The 21530-nt window shown below is 44.5% G+C and overlaps 1 protein-coding gene across 2 annotated transcripts in view; it reads left to right on the top strand.

Annotated features, from left to right (window-relative positions):
* SYNPO (synaptopodin) overlaps positions 1-21530 on the top strand; it is a 68340-nt gene that overhangs the window by 22499 nt on the left and 24311 nt on the right. Inside the window, exon 1 of one of the 2 annotated variants that reach the window (XM_027841723.1) lies at positions 11604-11678. The exons of the other annotated variant lie outside the window; for it this stretch is intronic. The gene's annotated coding sequence lies outside the window, so the exon portion shown is untranslated. Of the gene's footprint in view, positions 1-11603; positions 11679-21530 lie in introns of those variants that run through there. 2 annotated transcript variants of the gene reach the window in all.

Genomic DNA, 21530 nt, shown 5'->3' on the forward strand with positions numbered 1-21530 from the left:
TCTATCTATCTATCTATCTATCTATCTATCTATCTATCTATCTATCTATCTATTTATCTGTGTCTATTTATCTATCTATCTATCATCTGTTTGTCTTCCTTCCTCCCTGCTTGCCTATTTCTCTATTGCCTATTCCGAGGAACAGATTCAAAAAGCTGCTGATTCAGCTGCAAGTTATAATACAGGAAACATATGTTTTATCTGCTCTTTTTTTTTCTAATGTAGATGTTTATGTTGATCTTTTTTTTTGAATGATTATAGATTTAATTGAGATTTTGTAGTGCTCCAGGGCTTGATTCAATTAGCTCAATATCATTTGGAACTAGAGGCATTTTGAGAATCTCAGCATTAATGGGGAGTCCTTTTATTTGTAATTCTGTAATTTTGTGTGTGGTTTTTTTTTTTTTTTGTTTGTTTTCTTTTGGCTAGGCAATGGGGTTAAGTGACTTGCCCAAGCTCACACAGCTAGTGAGTGTTATGTGTCTGAGGCCAGATTTGAACTCAGGTCCTCCTGACTCCAGGACCGGTGCTCTATCCACTGTGCCACCTACTTGCCCCCACACTGATCATTCTTAGAAAGATTTCTAGATATGAGAATATAGACATATAGGGTGGTAATTACTAATTTTTTCAGTTGCCTTTGTGGATAAAAGTACTGTCTGTAATTGTTTCCATTTGTTGGAGTCTTCTCTTTTTCAAGAAATCTTGTAAGTCGGTCCCTGAGTCCCTTTAAAGTTGTCTCATTTCCCAAATGGATTCTTCTGTACGTATTTGGTCAGTTACTTTTTGTGTCTAGATTGTCTAAAGTACTATTTCTACATCTTCACATCATTATCAGCAGGGTGGTAGGTCCAATATGGTCCCCATGCTCTCAGATTGTCTGTCTTTAGCCTGGTCTTATACCAAGCTTTTTGTGAGAGCCTTTCCTCACCTCAAATGCTTTTTTCTTTTTACTCTTTGGTGAAGCAATACTCCTTGTAATCTTTTGTCATTTACCTCTATAAATTTTTTTTTTAAACAAATAAGCTTATATGCTAAACTACTGTTGCTCTTGGCTGTCACGTCTCTCCACCTGGCAAGGAAGTTGAATGTTTGTTATTTGAAGTGATAACTGGGCTCCTTTGTCCACCTTTATTGCAGCAGTTGCTTTTCCTTATTTAAACTTCTAAGCAATGGTAAATCACAGTGATGGTCACCATTTTCTTGTTTGTTTGTTTCCCTAATTTTGGGAACCCTGTTTAAAGATGTTGGATTGAAGCTGCCATCATCACCTACAGTGTCTTACTTTTCCCTTTATCCTTCTCATTTAGTTTGATTTTGATCTTTAACTAGTCAGATGATGTAACTATAAATAGACAGTGAATTCTGAAAGGACCACTAGGTGGGTAACCAGTTGTTTCTTGTCTGTTAAGATATAGTCAATTAAAAATTTTTTTGAGGTTGTTCCATACTTGCAACATCTAAACACTTCCAACTTTCTCCTGAAGAAAGCATGCATGATGCATATGGTATAACCATTTGGTCTCTTTTGCTTCTTGATGTTGAATTATATTTTCCTGTATGTTCCTCTATTTGTCCTTCCTTGTACCCTCCTTCCCCATTTGAACTAAAATGACTGATGTTGGAGTGGCAGCTAGATGATTCAGTGTTTAGAGCACTGGGCCTGGAGTCAGGAAGACCTGAGTTTAAATCTGGTCTCAGACACTTACTAGCTGTGTGACCCTGGGTAAGTCACTTAACCTCTGTTTGTCTTAATCCACTGGAGAAGGAAATGGTAAACCACTTCAGTATGTTTGCCAAGAAAACCCCATGGACAGTTGGTCGATGGGGTCATGACAGTTGGATATGACTGAATGACAACAATAACAAACTGATGTTGGAAGATGCTGACCTACTTTGGAGAATTTTGTCATGGTTGTCATAAAATTTCTCAACTTCTCATCCTCTGCAATAGATGTTAGCGTCAAGCTTTTGTATCTTCATGCTGTTCTGTTTACCTGTGATCATCATACATTTTTTCCACAACAAGATGTTTCTTATTGCCTTTGCGACTGTAAAAACTAACTGCCAACTATTCCATTTATTTCTATGATGAGAACTCAGGAGCCTGTCTTCCATGTAGTGGCAGTTTCTCCAAATTTTCTCTTTCATTTATAGAGAAAAGGTCAATACTGACATGGTCTAGTTCCATAGGACATTCACTAGCTGGTTATTGAACAAAGAGAAATGGAATTTATGGCATGGTCTAAAAATGGAGTGATTCTTAGCTCCCTCTTTCCCCTTTCCTCCACTATTCCCCTACTATCTCTATGAAAACTGAAGAGGGCTACGCAGTCCTGAAAGCTATTTTGTGTTTTTTTTTTGTCCCATGTTTTCATGGCCAAAAATTTGTCATTTAGTGGCCAAGTTTTAGAGGATTAACTTCCCTATAAAAAGCTAGGTATGTTCTCTTCATTCATTCATTTATTTATGCAAAAAGCATTTATTAAGCATTTACTATGTACCAGGCACAGAGCTAGGCACTAAAAAAATAAGAAATACAAGTTCCAATATAATAATAATAATAATGATGATGTTCTAAATAGACACACGGCTTAATTATGAAAACTAATATCATAAAATGTGGAAGATGAGAGATTTGTTTTGCTCGACTATGCATTTTTTTAAACAAGATTTTGTTTTTCTTTCTCTTTTCCAAAGTGATGGGGGTGGTGGTGGTGGGGAAATAGGAGGGAGATCAAATAAATGCTTGTTAATTAAAAAAAAAGTATAAAAGGAGAAATAGTGCCTGTCTGCAAGAAACTTAAATTCTATTTAGGGGAATATGAATATAGCTAAATAAAATATATACAAAATAAATGCAAATTAATTTCCAAAAGATCTAGAGGCACTAGCAACTGGGGGTGGGAAGGAGGGAATCAGAATTGGCTTCATGTGTAAGAGAGGGCACTTGAGCTGATCCTTGGAGGAAGCCAGGAATTCTATATGTGGGAGATGAGGAAGAAGTATATTACAGGTGTGGGGGAGAGTTTGTGCACAGGCATGGCTGCTGGAGTCAGTTACTTAAGCACCTACTATGTGCCAGGAAATACTAAGCTGTAGGGATTCAAAGAAAGGAAAAAGACAGTCCTTGTTCTCAAAGATTCCACTGTCTAATGGGGGACACAAACATGCAAACAAACAAGCTTTATACAAAATTAATAGGAAATAACCCACAGAGGGGAGGCACTAGAATTAAGAGGGATAGGGAAGGGTTCCTATAGAAAATGGGATTTTAGCTAGGACTTGAAGGAAGCCAGGAGGCAGAGATGAGGAGAGACAGTATTCCAGGGATGGAAGACAGCCAGAAAAAATGCCTGGAGATGAGAGATGTCTTGTTCTGAGAGTAGCCAGGAGACCAATGTCACTAGATTGAAGAATCCATGGTGGGGAGGAAGGTGTAAGGTATAAGAAGACTAGGGATGTGTGTGTGTGTGTGTGTGTGTGTGTGTGTGTGTGGTGTGGGAATCAGGTTATGAAGGGCTTTGAATGACAAAGAAGATTTTATATTTGATCTCGGAGGTGGCAGAAGATAGAATGCTGTGCCCAAGGAACAAATCTGGCTGGAACACAGAAGGAGTAAAAGATGTGCAAAGTCTTTGTGCAATCTAATGTACAAAAAGGGTAGACTGAAGCCAGATTGTGAAGGGCTTTAAATGTCAAACAGAGGAGCTTTTCTATTTTCTCCTAGAGGTAATTGAGAGCTTCTTGAACTGGGGAAAGACATTCTTTGAATTGTGCTTTGAGAATATCAGTCTGGCAGTTGTGCAGAGGATGGATTGGAGACTTCTCCAGCAATGATGTCGAGGCAAAATTGATAAGATTTGGCAATTGATTAGATATAGGGGATGGGGTGAGGAAAGAGTTAAGGATGGCTCTGAGACCGAGAATCTGAGGGATTGGAAGGATGGTGGTATCCTCATAAGAAACAGGGAAATTAGAAAGAGAGATAAGTTTGGGGGAAAAGAAACTGTGTTTTTTTTTGGACATAGTGATTTTTTTTTGTTTTGTTTTTGTTTTTAGGCAATTGGGGTTAAGTGACTTGCCCAGGGTCACACAGCTAGTAAGTGTCAAGTGTTTGGTCTGAGGCCGGATTTGAACTCAGGTCCTCCTGAATTCAGGGCCGGTGCTGGACATAGTGATTTTGAGATGCCTATGGAACATTCAGTTGGAAATGCCCCCCCCCCCAAAAAAGTAAAAAGGGGCAGCTAGGTGGCGCAGTGGATAGAGCACTGACCCTGAAGTCAGGAGGACCTGAGTTCAAATCTGCCTTCAGACCAAACACTTGACATGTACTAGCTGTGTGACCTTGGACAAGTCACTTAACCCCAATTGCCTCACTAAAAAAAAAAAAAAAAAAAAAAAAAAAGGAAATGTCCAATAGATAGTTGGTGATGGAGATCTATAGCTCAGAAGAGAGACTAGGTCTACATATATAGATCTGGAAAATAATTGAACCTATGGGAGCTTAAGAGATCATCAAGTGATAGAATATAGGAAATAATAATAATTATAGTTAGCATTTATATAGCACTTTAAGGTTTCAAAGTACTTTAAAAATCTCATTTCATCCTGTGATTTTATCATCCCATTTTGCAGATGAGGAAACTGAGGCAGACAGGTTAAGTGACTTCCCTAGGGTCACACAGCTTATATGTGTCTAAGGCAGGATTCAAACTCAAGTTTTCCTGATTACTAAATCCAATCCTATCCACGGCACTACTTAACTTCCCCCAAGAGGAAGACAGAAGAGAAAAGGAGAATATAATAAAGTAATTCTCCTCTTAAGTAGACTTACATTCTAATAGGGGACAAAAATTTGAGCCAAATGAATGCATCACTGAGGCTATAATTAATGTCCTGGCAAAAGCCAGAGAGCAAATGTAATTTTCCACAGGTGGACCACCCCCTCCACTTCTGATTAGGACTAACCCTGATCTCTTTAAGTGCTCTAAGGTTTTTTAGGGATGGAGCCTTAGACCTCTGGGGATTCTTCTCTATTTGTGACCTTAGCCCTTTCTCACCAAAGAGTACAGGGACAAGTGTGTGGAGTTATATCCATTTATTCAGCAAGATTTTATTGAGCTCGTGTGTTTAGGCTGGGGGAGATAAAGGAGAAGATGAGAGTCTTATCCTTGAAAAGCTTATAAATTCGGATACATAAATATAGGTCACTTAAATAAATAGGGTCTTTAATAAATAAGACATTAATCCTGTTTGTGAATGCTATTGTTTTCATATTACATTAACACTTCATTAAGCCCTAGAACACGAGAGGGTCAGTCCTTAATGATATCTTTCATTGTTGTTGTTGAGTCATTTGAGTCATGTCTGACTCTTCATGACCCCATTTGGGGTTTTCTTGACAAAGATACTGCAGGTGGTTCACCATTTTCTTCTCCAGCTCATTTTACAGATGAGAAAACTGAGGCAAAGTTGAGTGACTTGCCCAGGGTCACACAACTAGTTAGTGTCTGAGGTTAGATTTGAACTCAGGTCTTCCTGACTCCAGGCCCAGCACTCTATCACCTAGTTGGTAATAATATCTCTGGCTATTCAAAAGATATTGGTCTAGGAAGAAGAAACCAATAATAATTGGTAGGTTTTATCTCATTTGAGTCCCAGAACAATCCTATGCAATAGATACTACAAATATTTCTATTCTAATTTTACAGGTGAGGAAATTGAGGCTCAGAGACAGTAAGTTACAAGAAAAGGAGTGGTCATGTATCTAGAACAAAGGATAACAGTTGAACTAGAAAGTGTTGCACTAGTATCCATAAAATATTAAAATGCTTAGAGGTAGGGAGTATGGTACAGCAGAAAGAGCACTGACTGGCAACAGAGGACCTGGGTTCAAATCCTGTCTCTGAGGCTTACTATCTGGGTGACCTTGAACAAGTTCATCTAACTTCCCTGAGCCTCTATTTCTTCATCTGTAAAATGAGGGGGTTGGATTATATTGCCTCTGGCATTGTATTTTACCTTCTCAGGACATCAGTTTCCTTATCTGTAAGATGACAGGGTTGGATCAAAGATAAGTTTTTGGCTCCTGTCCAGTTTTAAGTCTATTATTCTTTGAGTGTATCATTCTATGAGTCTCTATGGAAACTGTTGAAAGACATAATCAAGAATTACATAGGATGAGAAGGCATGGATGCTTAGCAAATAGGCACTTTGGAAGGGAGCACCTACATGAAGGAGAGGAAGCATTGAAATTTAAGACAGTCTCAATTTAAGATAAAAAATGTGTGGCACAGGTCGTCCAGTCAGAGGACAGAGGTCACTGGCCTGAGGGTATCAGGGAGGGCTTCCTAGAGAACAGATTTTTGAGGAAGGATGGGTAGGATTTGGACAGAAGGAGAGGAGGGAGAGGAGATAGAGGTGGAGGTAGGAATGAATGCCCAGATTAATGTAGGGGAACAAACACCAGGAACCTTCTACTAGGCTGCCTCTTTTAAAAGATTATCACCAGGCAGACCCTGTTCATTTCCCAACCTTCTCTGCCTATGGGTTTCAGTTTCACTTTGTCTAAAATGAGGAAGAAGATTGTCATAGACATATAACAGCGTCTGTATCTATAATTTTATGTTATATGTGGGTATCAGGGAAGAGACCAGCCTGGCTAAAAGACAGTATTCATGGGAGATAAGCTTCAAAAGGTCAACAGGTACTCATTGTGGAAGCAGGGGTTTGAATGCCAGGTTAAATTTGGACTTGATCCTCCAAGTTGGGGAATAGGAGTACCCCTAGAATCTCTAAGTGCTCTAAGGCTTTTTAGGGATGGAGCCTTAGACCTCTGGGGATTCTTCTCTATTTGTGTCCCTAGCCCAACTGGAAGGGTTCTCTCAGGGACCCCATGGAGATGTACTGAGCCTCAGCAGAAAACTGGCTGAGGTTGGGAGTTGGGGCCAGGAATCACCTTTTGAGTCAGTTCAAGTGGAAACAGACCGTTTCCAGATGGGAAGAAAATGAGGGGACATGAGGAAAATGAAGAGAAATTGGGCCTGGTGTGTGCCTGTAAAAAGCAGCAGGGAACTTTTGCCAAGTGACACCCTGGCAGGGGGTGTAGGAGGCTGATACTTGCTTGGGAGGGCTTTGACAATCAGAAAAGGAAGAGAATGACTTGTTTTATTTTAATGTAGACATCAGCCAAATCTCTCCATTCCCTCTCTTCTCCCCAGCCTTTTTGAGTCAAATAATAATAATGATGTCTCATATTTTTTAGTGCTTTAAGGTTTATGAAGAACATATATATACACACACACACACACACATATATATATATATATAATTTCATTTGATTCTCTCAACCCCATTCATTGAATTCATTTGGTTCCTTCAACCCCAAACAAGGAGGATGAGGAAACTGAGGATCAGGGATGGGAGATATCTTGCCTCGGGTCATAATTAGTGCAACTGAGATAGAACCCATGTGCCTTTCCACCACAACAAGAGGTCATCCTTCCTTTACAGATGCAGAAATTGAGGCCTATCCTTTCTAGATGCTACAGATTTCTAGAACTTTAGAGATCTTACCTTGTGTCCAATCCCTTCATTTTTCAGTTAGACAACTATATCCCAGAAAGAAGATGCCTAAGATGACAACAACATTTAGGGGCATAGACAAGGCTAGAAACCCAGTTTTTCTGACATGATATCATTGTTTGATATCATGCTTGCTTCTCACACCACATGTCATCATCATCTCTGTCACCCTCTGGAATAGGTAGCCAAGGGATGCTATGGAAAACCCCTCCTTGCCAGTGGGGAGAGGATAGAGATTGTATTTGTGATTTCACTGGTAAAAGGAGCTTATAGGTGGGGAAACTCTCTCTACCAATGCAGGTTGCCATCTTCTCTGCAACTTGTCCAGGTCATAAAGTCAAAATGTGTTAGAGGCAGAAGAACGTGACCCCGATTCTTCCTGGCTTTCTCTTTCCACCAAGTCATGCTATTGTTCATAAAAATAACATATTTACATGTAGGACCATAAACTCCTCTCTCATAATAATAACAGCTATGGATAGCAGTTTACCATTTAAAAACCCTGTTGTCCCAAGAGGTCTTTAAGCAAAAGAGGGCCAGACTGTGATGAAGGAGCTATACTATAGTGGGTTCTCCTCAGCACCAAGGACAGCTATCTGTGAAGCCTTTGCAAGGGTTAGGGCTCAGTCTACGACCAAATTAGGAAAAAAGGGGGGCTGTTTTTCTAACATTAGAGATGATCTACATGCCAGGTTATGAGACCTTTTATGCCTCTCCCTTTTTGTTCATTGAAGCATGATACGAAGCTCACTGGACCAAGAGCCAGGAAACGTGAATTCTCAGCCATTTATTGACCATGTGATCCTGGGTAAAATACCTTATATCAGTTCATCAACAAGCATTTATTAAGCACCTACTATACAGCAGATACTCTACTAAGTGCTAGGGACACAAGGACAAAAATGAAAAGTCCCTACCATTAACGAGTTTATAGTCTATCAAGACAGACAACAGTCATATCTAAAAATATTCAATATATATCATATTCTATCAAGGTAGACAACATGTATATTTAAAAATATTCAATGTATATACAATGTATATGCAAAGTAATTTTGTGGGGGAGGCATTAACAGTTGATGGGGTCAGGAAGGAGGTGTACATAGAGGAGATGATGCTTTCCTTTTCCATGAGATGAGGGAGTTGGATTAGATAATCTTTAAATACCCTTTCAGCTCTCACAGTCTAAAAGCTTATGATTGATTTTTAGTTAGCTAGTGATTAAGTGGAATTTAGGTGGTTCCAGAAGCCCTCCAACAATTGGGAAGCTTCCTGATTGGCTGAGAGTGAGCCTAGGTTTGCCGAATGGACCACTGAGTTTAGGAACAAGAACACCGGGTTGGGTGAATCACAGTTCATTTTGGGAAAATTTTGGTCTGGAATCTGTTGGGTAGGCCTGAAGAGAGGTGACACAGTCGGACATGGGCTCCAGGTCAAGGGAGTCTTCACATAGCTCTTAGACCTGAGGTGGGAAGGGCCTCAGAGGCAGTCTATCGTTTTTTATAGATAAGGAGATTGAGGCCTGGAGAGAGGTCATGTGACTTGTTTGTGGTTACACAGGTAGTAGTAGAAAGCTGGGGAGATCTAGCTTAGGTAGGCTGGCACCAGTCAGTCTGTTCTGAGTTATTTTCTTTAATGCCCACTCTATCTGCAATCTTATTCCTTAGATAATGTTCATTTCCCTTGGGACACAAACTTGAAAAGATGCAGTTCTTGGCTATGGAGGGAATGTATGTCAGAGGGAGGGTAGATGCTAGAATAACATGCTAAAATATAGTGAATTTGGAAGAGGGAGGGGGAAAGGAGGGAGAGAATCTGGCACAGTCATTCTCTGAATGCAAGGAGTCAAGTAAGCCCATTGACTAAGAAGGTGCTGAAACCTGATTCTTCAAGTTGGGGTCTGAAGATCAGTTACATTAGGGCGGAATAAGAAGGATAATCTCTAGGGCAAATTCCCTGGATTAGTTCTGGAGATCTGAGACCTGGAGAAGCTACCTAATCAGTAAGGCCTAAAACCTAGGGCATCATCCTTTGTATCAGGAGTCAATCTGGGACCAGGTCTGTGATTCCTTTAGAGGCAGGGGTCAAGGCTGGGGTCAGGCTGGGGAGAGCTCATTCTGGTTGAGGTCAACCTAGGATCAGGTTTTGTGCTCAAAGAATTGAGTTTTTCTCTTGTGAGGCTAACTGGTAGACATAGAGATAGACTCAGTGGCTTTGACCTGCTTGGAATATTGAGGCAACATAGACAAGACAGGTACCAGGAAGCCCTGAGAATACTAGCTTCCCTCCCTAGATCCTTTCCTAGAGGAAAGGCTAAGGGGAAATAGTAAGCCTCTGCTTCTTTGTTTCATCTACCCTGTGGAGTTTTGACCATGTCATAGATTTAGAACTAGAAAAGTTAGTCCACCCATTTTACAGATAAGAAAACTGAGATCCAAGGAGGGGAAATGACATTGTCCAAGGTCACATGGGTAATAAGTTGAAAAACTGGAATTTGAACTCAGCTTCTCTGACTCCATAGCCAGCATCCTTTCCTCTGTTTCTGGGCTGGTATCTAGGATGGAGGTGGGAGGGGGTGGGAAGGAAAGGAGGAGGAATACACCCCCCCAACCCTATAGATGCACAAGAGTATTGCATAAATCCAATACAATCTCATGCATCTACATACACCCAGATTAAAACATTTTCTTTTTTCTTCTTTTCTCCCTCAAACACACCCACACATTAAAAGCACATGCTCTCTTTCTTTCTCGGCCTCCCTGTCTCTGACACAAGCTGTTCCCTGGCTTCCTATATAGATTCATAGATCGTTAGAGCTGGAAAGGAGATCATGTAGTCCAACCCCCTCATTTACAGAGATGGGCTTCTAGTTGGTTGTCTCTGAGAAGCCTCCTGAAAAGGTGGGTGAGATACTTTGCCTTGCAGATCATCAAAGCTTCTCCCTCTCTCTCTCTCCCTCCCCCTCATCGTGCTGCGGTAGCACAGTGCCACCTCCCAGGGACAGGACACTCCAATAGCGAATCTGCGTCAGTGGAATGCATTGTAGACCCATGAGGTCATTCAGCATTCTGGCGTTGGGGGGGGAGAGTCACTCTGGGAGGGGGAATCTGGTATGTACCCACTGTAATCCAAATTCCAGGGTAAGGATGCTTTGTACCTCTCCAGGCCTCCCAGGGCATGTGGATTCCTACTAGAGGACATGTTTAACTTGTTTTTAACTCAAACTCATTTTCACCTGTCTCTCCTATTTCTCTCCCTACCTCTTTTTGGTCCCCAAACGGTTGAACAGGGAACTTTTCCAGCCCTGCTTTCTTTGTCTCCTCTCATTGAGTACCTGTGTGGGAGCCCCCTGCCTATTAATTCTCGGAGGACTAGGCAGACAGACACTTAGGTTCTTGGTGACTTTGGGTCTGAAGTGGAAAAAACGAAACAAAACAAAACAAAACATTACAAGAGAAAGTAGGAGGGAGGCAGAGATCATCCAAAGGAGACAGAGAGACTCAGCGAGAGAAACAGAATCAGAAAGAGATACTGAGTCGGAACCTAACATCCATTCAGACTATAGAGAGAGCCATCAGAAGAGGCGAGATAGAAACACGGAAAGAAACCATCATACAGACTGAGAGAGACAGAGACAAAGAGACAGAGAGACAGAGGGAGAGACAGAGAGAATGAAAGAAAGAGAAAGCAACTCGCAAGAGCGGGCGGGGGCGGGTTGGGGGGGGCGGGAGTGGTGGCACACCAAGGAAGAGGAGGAGAGAGAGGTGCGTGAGAGCTACTGAACTTGCCCCGATGCACTGATGACTGCGCGGCGCTAGGGCCCTGGGGGAGCCGGCGGGACAGCAGCAGTAACGTGGCTCACTTGGGGCGCACTCGGGGCTCTCTCTCTGCTAACGGGAGCTAGGCGGGCGGAGGCAGCGCAGCGCAGCCGGGGCTCTGGCTGGGGCGGGGCGGGGCGGGGCGGGGCGAGGCAGGGCAGGAGGGGGAGCGCAGCAGCCCAGGGACACACACAACGGGCCAGGTGCGCAGAGGCGGGGTTGGCTGTCTGGCCGTCTCGGACAGGGGACTCGCACCTTCCGACTGTGCGCGAGGTAAGAGGAATCTGGGGGACCTGCCAAATTATCCCCGTCGGGGGCAGCAGCAGAGTAGGGCAGGGCAGCTGAGTCCGGGCAGGGCAAGCTCAACTTTCCAGCTGTGCTCCTGCGGGGTGCCTGTGGGGGTAACTGTGGGGGTAGTGGAAAGAGTAGAGGATTGAGAACTTGGGGTTGAAATCCCTGCGCCAACAATTACTAGCTGTGTGACCTTGAGCAAGTCGCTTAACATCTCCGGGCCTCTGTTTGTTCATTTGTAAAATGAAGGGTTCGGACTAGATATCCTCTAAGGTCCCTTTGAGGTCTTCATCCTGAGATCTGTTTGCTGACCCTTGTCCTTACCTGTCCAGCTTCCCTAAGGCTAGGCTGCCTTGCCCTAGGGAAGAGAAATCCAGAAACAACTTCCCACAGGCCAGTGGCCAGGGAACTGCCCTGGGAGCATCACTGGCTGCTGTGCAGGGAATGAGGAAGACTAGAGGCTTTATCCTTGGACTAGGGTCCTACCTGAAAACTTCAGTAAAACCGGGGTAGCAGAAAAATCCTAGACTGGAAGTCGGGAGACCTGTGCCCTGGTGCTGGTTCTTCCATTGACTGCCTGTATAAGAGGGCAAATAGCTTCCCCTCCCCGGACCTTACTTTCTTCTAGGTGAAATGAGAGGCTATTGCCCACTTCCTCACTGGCATTCACAGAGGGCTAGCCTGGTGTCCCAATGAACTTTAGTATTCTTCTCTAATGTCACCCCCTAAGCTCCAGCTCCTCTGGACCAGGAAAAACAACCTGTTGGGCTGCAGCTGGGTTTGCCCAACTTAGACCGCTAATGCAGCCAGGGGAACTTGGTGTCCTCTGAGGTCCCTAGCAGACAGTGGCAGCTGATGTCATCTCTCAGGCCTGGGAGTCTGTCCTTCGTGTGAGAAGTAGCAAGCATGGAGAGGAGAGTTTTTCCTAACTTCCCTGCTTGTGTGTGTGTGTGTGTGTGTGTGTGTGTGTGTGTGTGTGTGTATGTGTGTTGTGGAGTGGGGAGGGGAGGTGTTGGTAACCAGTCTTGGCTCATGGCTCTGGAGAGAGATACTCTGTTCCAGAGACCTTCCAGAGGTTTTCTTAGCTCATGGGATGCATTAGGTCTGGAGCCTTGACTTATCTAGTGGGAAAATAACATTCTTGTGTGTTCCTGGTGAGCTCTGAGAGAGAGAGAGAGAGAGAGAGAGAGAGAGAGAGAGAGAGAGAGAGAGAGTGTGTGTGTGTGTGTGTGTGTGTGTGTGTGTGTGTGTGTTTATAATCAGGAGTGAGGTGGTGAGTGAACAACTCCTTCAAGGTTGGGGGACAGACTCTGGGTTTATGCTCTTTCCCAGGCCAGAAACCCTCAGTGTGGCTGGGTTATTTCATTGATAACCTGCTTGGGTCTTGGATCAGTCTTGGTGACACCTCCTACCTCCTCCTCCCACTCCCCTAGCTCAGCATGGATCCAGAGGGGTGGGTGGAGGGTTGGTGGATTAAACCTCTGGCTGTGGCCTTCCCCCTTGGTAGAGGTTTATTTAGGGGGCGAGGGAAACGCCCCTGGGGACTGAGACAGCTTGCCATGTGAATGCTGCAGTGTGGGGGTGGAGACTGAGGGCGCCCACACCTTGTCACATGTTTTAGCAAAAAGGGTAAGAAGGGGAGCTGAATTAGAGTGAAGTGGAAGATGGGGGTGGGGTGCAGTGGGTGAGGGGGTTTTTGTAGTCAGGCCAGCAATCCATGTTCCTTCACTAAGCTGGTGTGAGAGTATTGGCATTTTTACCCTGACTGTACCACCAGCTGGGTGGTCTCAGTGTGTGTGGTGGGCGGCTCTGAGGGGGGTCACTCCTGAGTTCCCAAGAACAGCCCCTGAGAGTCTGAGTCATGCTGGCATTCAGAAGGGATGGAGACTGGCCAAACGTGAAGCCCAGCATTTGGGAGGAGGGGGAAAAGAGAAGGCTGGGTCCCAAATCAGTGCCATGCTAACAGTCATGTCCTGAGGCCGGGCCTAGGGTCTGCCCCCCGATTTCAGCTGTTGCTCCAAGCAGGCTTTCAGGCGAGTTGCTTCCTTCTGAGTCTTTGGGTGTGTGGGAACTTGGGGCCTCGGCCTTTTCCCCCTCCCTGGTCTTTGGCCAGTCTTGGGGTCCTTACTGCTCAGTGATGTCTCCAGCTGAATTGCCTTTTCCTTCCTTCATGCCACACTCCCCTCGGAAAAGACCCAGGAGGATGTAGGAAAGTGGTTCCCACCAGATTCCTAGTCAATTCTTTGACTGGAGCTGGGCTTTGGCTGGCTGGGAGCAGGTTCTTAGACCCACATATAGGGCCCTGCTTTGCCTAGGTGGGAGGCTGAGCAGCAGGTGGCCGTGGGGAGGAGGAAAGGTGGAGGGGAGGAGGTTGGTGAGGGAGTGAAGGACTCCTACCCCTGTGGAGACAGATGGCTGCTTCAAAAGCCTACAGAGGCGGACATTACATTAGGGGAGTGTGTTTGGTGCAGCCTTCTGAAAATGTATTTCTGAAGGAGGGAGCAAGAGAGGGGGCTGGGTGGAAGGCAGAGGCCTCTCTCTACAGGCCTGGGTCGTTGCCCTCATCACCTGACAGCTCAAAGAAGTCTAATCATACCCTGCATTAGCAGCACAGTGTCTCTTCAGCTAGGAATCTTTCTCTAGAGCAGCCTTTATAAAAACTCCTGACTTCAGGGAAGCAAAGAATCCAGATGGCCGAGGGCCTGAGTCAGGATCGGAACTCGGCTCTCATGTGCTCAGCCTGAGGGAGCTGACTGACCAAGGACTTCCTGAGGGAGCTGCATCAGGGGAGTGTGCTGACTGGTCTGTGTGTTAGCAGGGCTGGAGGTGAGGATGGGGAATAAGACAGGCCTGATACAGTGATAGTTTATATCTATATCATCTAGTGCCTTGCAATTTACAAAGCCAGCTCTGACTTCTATAAAACCTATGAAGATTTTGAAGATGAAGATGAAGAAACTGAGGGAAAGTGATTTGTAGTTACAAACAGCAGTAGCAAGATTTCCTACTATACCATACTGGGTAGGATTTGAACAGAAAGAGAGGGGGGCAGTCCTGAGTGGGGTGGGGAACAGGACTGACAATGATTGGCTTCCTTGTGCCACGTGACTCACCCTCTTTTGAGACCCCAACTAAACTCTTCTAAGTTAATGCATCCCTCACCTGTGCACATGAAGTGTCCCTAACCAAGGCTGGTTATTCCAGGAGGGGCCCCCCACTGGGGTCTGGGATTGCATGGATGCTAGCCTTGCTGTGGAGACATTTGTGTTCTTCCTTATGACAGTCACAAGGAAGGCAGTGTCCTGAATGACTGCTGACCCAGCCTTGTGGAGCCCATGGGAGCTTTGTTCATGCCCCACGGGGACTGCTGGGGCCTATGGAGGGAGATGGTGCTGAATCAGCAGTGATAGGCAGCCAGGCTTTAGGCAACTTTGTGCATGGTATAATTTCAGAGGCCCAACAAGATTCACCTCACTCCAGCTCTGAAAAATAAAGTATCATCTTCCTTATTCATTGAGGAAGCCTGGAATCCCACCATTGGAACTTCATCTCCTTAGGTGAAGACTTTGTTCTTTATTATTTCTTAGCTTAATTTTATTTTTTTTCAATTAATAAAAACATGGCATTCTCCTTCCCACCTCCTTCTCCCTTTGAAAAAGAAAGAAAAACAAAACCCTTGTAAGTAATATGCATAGTCAAGCAAAACAAATTTCTGCATTGGCCACATCCAAAAAAAATTTTTTTTTGGTTTCCATTTGTACAGAGTCTATTACCTTTCTGTCAGAAGGTGTGAGTGGCATGCTTCATTATGCATCTTCTGGAATTGTGGTTGATCATTTCATTGATCAGCATTCATAAGTCTTTCAAAGTTGTTTCTCTTTTTTATTGTATGAATTGTTCTTGGGGCTTTGCTCATTTCACTTTGAATTAGTTCATGCAAATCTTCCTAGGTTTCTCTGAAACCTACCCTTTCACTTTTTCTTACAGCACAGCAGGATTCCGTCACATTCATATGCCTCAGTTTATTCATCTTTTCCCCATTTGTCCTCATTTTGCAATTCTTTGTCCCCACTCTGAAAAAAAGTGGGATCATAAATATTTTTGTAGAACTTTATTTTTTATTAAAAATGCCAATCCCCCCAAGAGGGAAAAATATTTTAAACTGCTCTTAGTCCTAGAATCACAGAACACCGAGAACCAAAAAGGGCCTTAGAACAGAGAACAAGGGTCAGAGCTAGATGGGACCCAAGAATGTGAGTCCGACTCATTCATTTTATGGATGAGAAAACTGAGCCGTAGAGAAGAGAACGGACTTACTCAAAGTCACAAAGTGAGTCAAATAAAGAACCAGGAGTAGAATCCAGGCCTCCCAGCTCCTTGTTCAGTGTTTCCTCCACTCTCAAGTGTGTTCCTGATCCTCGCCACTAGATCTGATGTTAGGAGACTGAAATAGATCAATTAGTGAGTCATAGAACGTCAGAGCTGGGAGGGAACCCATTGATCATCTATGTGGGCCAAGCCCTTCTGTTTAGAGATGAAGACCCTGAAGTGGAGAGTGGAGAAGTAAGTGGCCACTGTCAAATCTCGTGACTACCAGTCCTGTACGCTTTCTGCTACTTGAGAGTGGGGTCCCTTCCAGGATCCTGGACTCCAAAGGGATCTTCAGAAATCTTTTAGTCATTCTCTGCTTCCTGGCAGAATGGCACCTTTTACTCAACAGAGAGATCAAGGTTTTTCTTTTCCTTAAGGAAGATGTCATTTTTGAACGCCCTTCCCCCCCCCCAAACCTCACCACCTTATTGCTTCCCACTGGAACTCTCCCTGTTCATTCCTTCCTGAGCACCTGGCATTCCTTTGGAAGCTGGGAATGGGCCTGAAGGGACAGGAGAGGAAAGGGCTGGGGAGTACTTTATGAGGCAGAAGACTGAGGATAGGGATTGGGGCTAGATCAGGGTGGGCTCGGCAGAGCCAAAGGCAGCCCTTTAGGGTACTCACCAGTCCCCAAAAAGCAGAGCTGGTGAGGCAGCTGACTGGTGTGCAATGTGTGTTTGGCCCGGGGGTGGGGGATGCCTGCAGTGAAAGATGCTTTTTTTCACATGATTTTTTATAAAAGCACCTATTTGTAATGCCAGAAAATCCATGGCCAAGCCCGTAGGGATTTGTTTAGTGATGAGTCAGTCTGCCTGTGTTCTGGTGGAGGCACAAAGCCTGGGGGAGGCAGGTGGGGGTTGGGGGTGCAGTTCTCCAGTCTTGCCCAGTGTTTGCACATCCCTGATGTGGGACCCTCATGCAAACAGGATCAGACGGGGAATAAAATAATTTTTCTTGGTATTCTTTGCGGGGGGGGGGGGGCGGCCCACGTGCATGCATACATAATGTCATAGGAAAAGCTGATGCTTTGAGAGCACTTTGTATCTGTAATCTTAGAGCCTCACAACTTCTGTGTGACATACCTACCTCACAGGCTCGAAACTGTTAACCGGATTTTACAGATGAAGAAACTGAGGCTCATAATAATTGGACTTTAGAGTTCATTTAGTCCAACCTCTTCATTTTTAAGGTTGAGGAAATGGGGTTTAGAGCAGTTCAGGGGCTTTCAAGATCATCTAGAGTTAATCGGGGTGAGATTTGAACCTAGAGCCCTTTCAGTTTGCCTTGTGCTGGTATAGCAGACACTTCTCTTGTTTTTGTTCTATTTCCCCTAGACTTGTGTGGTGACCAATAGCTGACTTGGGGAAAGGGGGAGGAGAATGCCGAATAAGTGGTCTTTTTCCAGCAATCAACTTTTCTCCCAGGGGGTCCAGCCTATGCCAGAGACCACCCTCAGACCTAAGACTAGCTTCCTGTAGACTAAGTTTTTCAGATTCTTGGGGAGCAGGAGAAGGAGAAGGTGGGCTGCCCGAGTAGGTAGAGGTGGAAGTCATGGAGGGATGCCAGAAGACAAAGTAGGACAATTACTTAATTCTGCAGCAGAGATTCACCTCTGAGCATGAGCAAGGATTGGGGGCTGACTAAAAGTGCATAGGGAATTATATGTCCATGTGAATACACATCCTGCTGTGGATCTCTGTGCTTCTAGGTGTATTGGGGTGTCTTGTATGTGAGTGTGAGTGTATGTGCTGGGCCTCAGTTTCCCTCTCTGTAAAAATGACAAATTTGGACTTGACATTCTTCTAATAGCTTTAACATTCTGGAGGCAGTAGGACGTGTGAGCACTATTGAGGGGGCCCTGTGTGTCTGAGGATGGGGGCTAATGTATAGTAGAATCTGATAATATGATAGGAATTTCAGTTTGGTCCCCTTAATTATAAATCCTGTGACCTTTAGGTGGTTCTGGGGAAGAGGAGTTGGGAAGTCCATTGACAGTTGGCCTGTGCTGAGAAGATTCCAGGACCCTATTTTAATCATTAAAGCCCCTAGTGTCTGTGTGTGTCCACGTGACAAGTTTCTAGTTCCCACCCCTGTCAGGAGACCTTCAGTCAAGTGCCGTAAACAGCTTTCATATTAGAGTAGGGAAGTTAGTGCCCCCCTCCGGACACCGGGAAACCCCGGAGCCAGGATAGTTAATAGTGTCTCCCTTTCCTATAACACTAATGTTGACAATGTCTTTTTCTTACAATAGCTTTGTGAGGTAAGTAGTGCAGTTGTTATTATATCCATTTGACAGGTGAGGAAACTTGGGTCTAGAGCAGGGTTTTTTAACTTTTTTTTTTTTGTGGCATGGACCTCTTTGAGAAGCCCGTTGCCTGTGGAAAAAAGAATTTTTCTCAGAATTGCATAATTGCACAATTCTTCTCAGAAATGCGTAAAATATATAAGATTACAAAGGAATCTGGCTATATTGAAATAGTTATATAAATATTTAGCAAAAACAAATTCATGGCCTCCAGGTTAAGAACCCCTGGTCTATCGGGGTGGGGAACCTGTGGCCTCAAGGTCACATGTGACCTTCTAGGTCCTCAAGTGCCTCAAACTTCACAGAACAAATCTCCTTAATTTGTTATGGATTCAAATGTCGACCCAATTAACTCTAGATGATCTTGTGAGCCACTGAACTGTTCTAAACCCCATTTCCTCATCTTTAAAAATGAAAGGGTTGGACTGAATTTGGATTTGTTCTGTAAAACTTGGACTGGTCAAAAGGCCTCACCCAAAGACCTAGAAGGCCACATGTGGCCTTGACGCCACAGATTCCCCACCCCTCTAGATTGTTAAATGGGCAGCTAGGTAACACAGTGGATAGAGTGCTAGGCCTAGAGTCAGGAAGACCAGAGTTGAAGTCCAGCCTCAGATACTCACTAGATGTGTGACCCTGGGCAAGTCACTTCACCCTGTTTGCCTCAATTTCCTCACCTATAAAACAAGCTGGAGAAGAAAATGGCCAACTGCTGCAGTATTTTTGTCAAGAAAACCCCAAATGGGGTCATGAAGAGTTGGACACAACTGAAATGACTGAACAACAATAACAAAAGATGTTTAAAACTGACTTACTCAGGTAATCTGCATTATGCATAATGTCATAGGAAGAGCCATACATGGCTAGCAAGCATCAGAGCTAGGGCTGTAACCTAGATCTGCCTCCAAGCTGGGGGATGTTTTTTCCACTATGTTAATGCCATTCTGAACCGATGGGAGCAGAGTCTCCAGGCCGTCAGAACCCCAGAAGTTATGGTTAAGGGAAGAGAGGAGAATGAGAGACCCAAGATGGGAAGACTTTTCACTCACCCCTCCCCTTCACACCCACCCAACCCTCTGGTATTCCCAAGGTTGTAGTTTCTACCTTTATTTCACTAGGCCTTTGGTGACTTGCCTCCGGGTGCTCAGGGGGACTGGCTACCTCAGCAGAGTCCAGACCCAAAGGGAGAAAGAAAGAAATTTTCTGCTGCCCCAGGATATTTGCACTTTAAAGCATCTTGAATGGGGAGACAATGCAGAAGAATGAATCTCAGATGCAGTCTTAGGTATCATGAAGGAGATACTTTTGGTGAGATGGAGTGGGAGCTTCCCAATACCCTTTTAATAACATGGAAGGGCCCTATGAGCTGTATGCTCTTGGGCAAGTCACTTTTTTAATCTGGGTCAAACATTTCTCCTCTGAAAATAAGGGGGCTGGACTAGATCGTCCCAAGGGTCTCTGCCAGCTTTCTGGAAGGCTCTGATTCTATTGTGTGCGTGCTGATATGGTCCCTTTTCAGCCCCAACTCAGGCCCATTGCTTTCTGGAGAAAGGCGCACTGGACATTGTGCTTACTATAGTGTTATGTTATATAGTCACTAGGACCCAGCTTATGTTTTTCCAAAGCATTTTTTTAGTATGTGTGCATGATTGGGGTTAGGGGAATATGGTCACTCTCTTTATACTTTTTGAGCTATTAAAGCTTTAAACTGCCCTAAGACTTTTGGGACACCATGTATGTTAGAAAGATTATTATGTCAAAGAGGGAGTAAGACTTATATTGTCTGGACCCAGATGAAAGAACCAGGACTTATGGATGGAGGTTGCATGGAAGCAGATTTTGACTATATAAAGAAAAATTTTCTAATAAAAATGCCCAATAAATGGAATGGGTTGCCTTGGTAGAAGCTCCCTGTCACTGGAGGTGTACAAACAGGTGCTCAGTTACCACCTGAGGGTGATGTTGAATGGGAAATTTGCCTAGGTGACCTTGTAAGAGCCCTTCTAGTCCATTATTTTGTGATGTAATAGGGCTGAGTTCATAGAGAGATGGGCAGGGCAGAGTCTGGCAGAGCTGGCTTCCCCTTCCCCCCAGCTCCTTAGCTGGTAAAAACTACTAATGGGCAGGTGGGAAATTGAGGCTCAGAGAGGTTCAGCAGCTGGATATCCAGGGAATGTCCAGCTAATAAGCGATAGGGTGGGACTTAGACTCATGGCTGGCCTCCAAGTTTGTTCTGTACTGCTTAGGGGTGCGTTGTCTCCTAGGAAGAATGGCCAGAAGCCTCCCCATGGATTTAGTCTCTGTCTGGCCTGTGCTCCCACAGCTAAGAATGGGCCCTCCTGTTTATACTGGAGAGGGTCTGTTTAGGTCACATCTAGAACTCATTATCATTCCTCCTACATTTTTTTCCCCGGCTATTTATTTTTTTGTTAGCAAAGCATGTAGAGAATGTACCGCAGTGCCCTGCCTCAGCTTCCATGGCCAGGGTGCTTTGGTAAAAGGGGAAAACCACAAGGAGAGGGAAAGGAGACAGCTGGCAACTTACCCAAGGGTCTGGAGATGCAGAAGAGAGTGTCAGGAAGACCTTTCCTCCGCATTACAGACATCATAGCAATAGTTTCGGGACTGGCAAACATACCCTGAGGAATGGGCTTCCTTGGTGTGTTAGGATTATGAGCAACAGACTTCCAATGGAAGGATGCCCAGTTGTGGTTGCCCTGAATACTCTGGGAGACTTCTAGTACACCCCCTTGCCAGATTACTGTGCAGTGGGTACCGATTTCCCAGCCTGGTCCAAATTATTCAGAAACAGATTATCTTATACTTTCCTGATGATTATCTTTCTGACTCATGGCATTCCTCTCCCCTGGAAGGGCCTTTCCCTCATCCCCACCTGTCAAAACAATGACAACAATAATAATACTTCAAGGATCTTTAATTTTGTTGGTGTGGGAACTTCCTCTAAGAGTGGCATCATGGTGTAGTGGAAAGGCCATGGGATCTGGAGGCAGAGGTTTGACTCTGAGTTCGAATGCCAGCTTTGCTACTTAGTGCCTGCCCGCCCTTGGGCAAATCACCTAACTTCTCTGGGCTTTCATCTGTAATAAGGAGGGGATTTAGATGAAATGAGCTCTAAGGTCCTTCCCAGCTCTAAGTCT

This window comes from Vombatus ursinus, unplaced genomic scaffold (assembly GCF_900497805.2).
Source record: "Vombatus ursinus unplaced genomic scaffold, bare-nosed wombat genome assembly UNPS02014863.1, whole genome shotgun sequence".
Classification (NCBI taxonomy): Eukaryota; Metazoa; Chordata; class Mammalia; order Diprotodontia; family Vombatidae; genus Vombatus; species Vombatus ursinus.